Source organism: Grammomys surdaster, unplaced genomic scaffold (assembly GCF_004785775.1).
Source record: "Grammomys surdaster isolate TR1022 unplaced genomic scaffold, NIH_TR_1.0 62, whole genome shotgun sequence".
Lineage (NCBI taxonomy): Eukaryota > Metazoa > Chordata > Mammalia > Rodentia > Muridae > Grammomys > Grammomys surdaster.
In genome coordinates this window covers 29,900,366-29,903,994 of record NW_021604564.1, presented here as the reverse complement: position 1 = coordinate 29,903,994, position 3,629 = coordinate 29,900,366, and the positions used below count along the sequence as shown (strand labels likewise).

The 3,629-nt window shown below is 37.4% G+C and overlaps 1 pseudogene; it reads right to left on the bottom strand.

Annotated features, from left to right (window-relative positions):
• Nucleotides 1-456: 456 nt before the first annotated feature.
• LOC114617482 lies at nt 457-1,697 on the bottom strand (annotated as a pseudogene).
• Nucleotides 1,698-3,629: the final 1,932 nt, after the last annotated feature.

Here is a 3,629-nt window from a genome sequence, read left to right as displayed (position 1 = left end):
TATATATATATATATCTTTTTTGAGATGAAAAAGTATATTTACTTAGAAAAGTAGATTCTACATCCCAAATGCAAAACCAGGTTGGATGGAGCTTGGATTTCCTGATAGCCTACTCCTAATCCTAAGGAAGAAGTAATGAGCTATCCATTCTCATGTCCAGGTATCTGATCCAGGCTGGAAAAACAAACTCAGAATAGTCCCAAGTCAATATGGAAAGCCAAGGTAGAGAAACTTAAGATTTCTCAGGGACAGTTTTAATGAGATCCCTCTAATCCTACCTGGTTAGTACTTTTCTGTGGATTTCTTGGTATGAGTCCAAATCTCTTACAAATCTCCTTAAACACAAGCTATGGCCGCAAGTCTGGAACGCTCTATATGAGATCTATGTATATAATGGTTCAAGAAAATTGAGGACTAACTAGATCCCCTTGTGTCCCAGAGTTGAAATAAGGAGTTTAAGCTGAGGAGGTTTTCCTCTTCTTGGTAGATGGTCACTCAATTATATCTCATACCACTGCTGCTGTTTGTTAAAGAATTTTGTGTTCTGGGCACTCTCTGTCCCATGCAAAGTGAAAGAAGTGGTATCTTGATCCACAAGGCAGGTGTACTTGGTGCGAACAGACTGACCAAAATTCTTTACCTGTATGACTTTTGGAAGAATTGTTTTGTTGAAATGGTCCTCAAGAGTAGGAAGCCACCTCGGTGATAATACCTTTGTAAAAACTTGTATTTGTCTTTAAAACCTTTGTTGGTAATGATTTTGCCATTTGCTGGAAGTTCAACCTGCCTTTCTTCCTCAGTTAGGTTTCTCCTGTGTTCAACTTCTGCTTCCTCCTTTTCAAGGGCTTCTTGGTCTTCCCTCCACCTCTTGATTCTTTTGAGCTCGAGAACTCAAAAGAAAGTATGACTTTCCATGCGTCATACTCATCATCATCATATTCATCATCAGTATTGAATGCATCCAGGGTGGCTAGGGACCTCTTGTTCTCCTCTAGCTCTTTCTTGATCTCTTCTTCTGCAAACTTGCAGGTGTACTTTCGCCACTCCTCAGCCATGCATTTTGCTTCCTGTTCCAGTTCCTTCTGTCTCAATGCTTCAGCTTTTCTATCTTGAACTGTCACCCAATACTTCTTTCGAATGAAGACAGGCTGAAGTAAAGGCTCCAATCATCTTCACTTTGTACTTCTCATACTCACTCTGAGTAAGACTCTTCTGCAGAGAGTTCTTAATCTTCCACCTACAGGACTTCCATCTATTCTTCTTTTTCTCTCTAGTGCTTGCTGACACATCATGCCATGGCACCACCCTCTTTCTTCATAATCAATTTCTTCTTCCTCTTCCTCACTACTATTCTACTTCTGAGTCATTTTCTCCTGCTACTTCTCTGTGGTGAGCCAATCTCTCTATCACATCTTCACTAATGTGGTTATGTAAATGCCAAAATTGTGGGTCAATGGACTGATCCTCCTTCTGTTCCTCAGGCTCTACTTCTTGTTCCTTAGCTTTCTTAATGAATTGAAATTCTTCATCCTCTTTATCTGAGGACTAAATAGAGGCATAATGTTCTCTTTTTTCAGACACATAACATTTTATTTTCACTTTTTCCTTTGAAATTTCACCTTTCTCGTTGCAAACTTGGATGACCAGTCCTAGACTGAATGGAGAGCTGCTTCATGATTGTGCTTGGGTCTGACATGGTGACAGTTGCTGCAGCAGAGACTCTCCAAAATGGACTGAATCCCAACATCAAAGATGGAGGAACAGAACACAGCTTCCCACCGAGCTTAAGCCAACACTGCTATATGTAGACACTTGTAATGTTTAAAGTATTTTTTGTTCTTGATTAAACTTATATATTCTTCAGTCCTCAGTCATTCTCTATCAGTATTTCACCTTCTTCAATGTTAAAAATAGAACACTCCTTGTTATGTTAGTAGAAAGATTGACAACAAAGATATTCATGACTTGGAAGTAATTTGCCAAAGTTTGCTGACATTATCGTTAGTTTCATCTAATAATCACACTGAGTTCGCTACATACAACAGTGTCATGGTCTGCTTACCACACTAGAGCAACTTTATGAGGAAAAAAAGAAAAAACACAACAACAAGCAAAACCTTCAAATTTACCAATTTACCAGTTTTTACCCATTTCTCCACTAAAATTAAACATCAAATTGGTATCTTCCTTAAATATATTTTACGGGTTTTCTTTCTTATCTGTACATTTTTTACAATTTCTTCTTACTTATAATAATTTATAGTATATATTTTTATAGTTTCTAGATAATAACTATCTAATAAAGTTTTAGACTTACCAGAATATTTTAATTTCTTTTTGTATGTTGGAATGTCTAATATTGATTTTCAACTTGACTACATCTATAAATGACAAAAATCCAAGCTACTAGGCAGTTCAGTTAAGAACTTTCTTAATCATATTATCTGAAACCAATAACACACTTTAATCTGGGCCACTACTCTTGTGGCAGACCATACTAACAGATATGGAAGAAAAGAAAATCTCTTTGCTTGTTCTCACACTTGTTGCTGGAGCCAGTATTCAGTTCACCTTGCACAGGATACCTATGTAGACTTAAGACAATCGCTCTCCAGGAATTCTCCTGGACTTCAGTCCCATACTGGGGCTGCAGAGACACCCTGTTTAGTTTAAACAGTTACTGTATTCTTGGCCTTCCTGTTCTGAGATCGCCAGTTTCTACTCACAGAGTACAGCCTAGCATATATAGCCACTCTATCAGTTCTGTTCTTACTAATGTACATATATAAATCATTCATTAATTCCTGCTCACAAAGTCTAAGTCTACATACTGTTTAACTAAAGTTAAGTGGAATGCTGACTTGTTTTCAGGTCTGCTTGCTTCTAACCATACTTCCACGTTATTTGTCCCTATAGAACCTAGCATCTCTTGCCAGAGTCCACTGCTAAGATATCATATTGTCAAGGACTCTCCAACATATACACAACTCACTTCTACTAAAGGATTTCCAAATTGGAAGAGGGACTTGATTTTGTTTGCTACTTCCTTTTAATTTGTTTATCCTCAATGTCTTTGGTAAGTTTAGGATTTCATCAAAGTATTTTTTAATTGACCTTTGTGGTTGGGTATATAGCTTCATTGACAGAGTTCTAGCCTAACATACAAACTTCTCTGTTCATTCTGTGATATCACACAAACCACCAGTAGTAGTGGACACGGGGAGCCCATACCTTGACACCTGAAAGCAGTAACACGAGTACTGGTTCATGGTCATCTTCAATTTCACAGCAAGATTAAGCCCAGTAAAATAGTAATTTTTGTTGACTTGGTGAACTAATGGTAAATGTAGCAGAGAATAATGAGTGAAGTTTTGCAAATAACATAAAAATCCAAGTTTTCATTAAAGGAGTTTCTGCTAAGATAACTTAGACAAGTTTGAAAATAATACTGAACTCAAGTATAAGAATATTGTTTTATTTTTTTCGTGAATCCTGTGACTAAGAAGAAACCTAAATGTGGAAAGTGATGTGCTAGGATGCTAGAGGACCTGTGCTGGATTCCTGGTCCAACATTGTGGCAGGTGAGGACTTATTTCACCCAGATTTTCCATGACCTTTATGCTCCAGT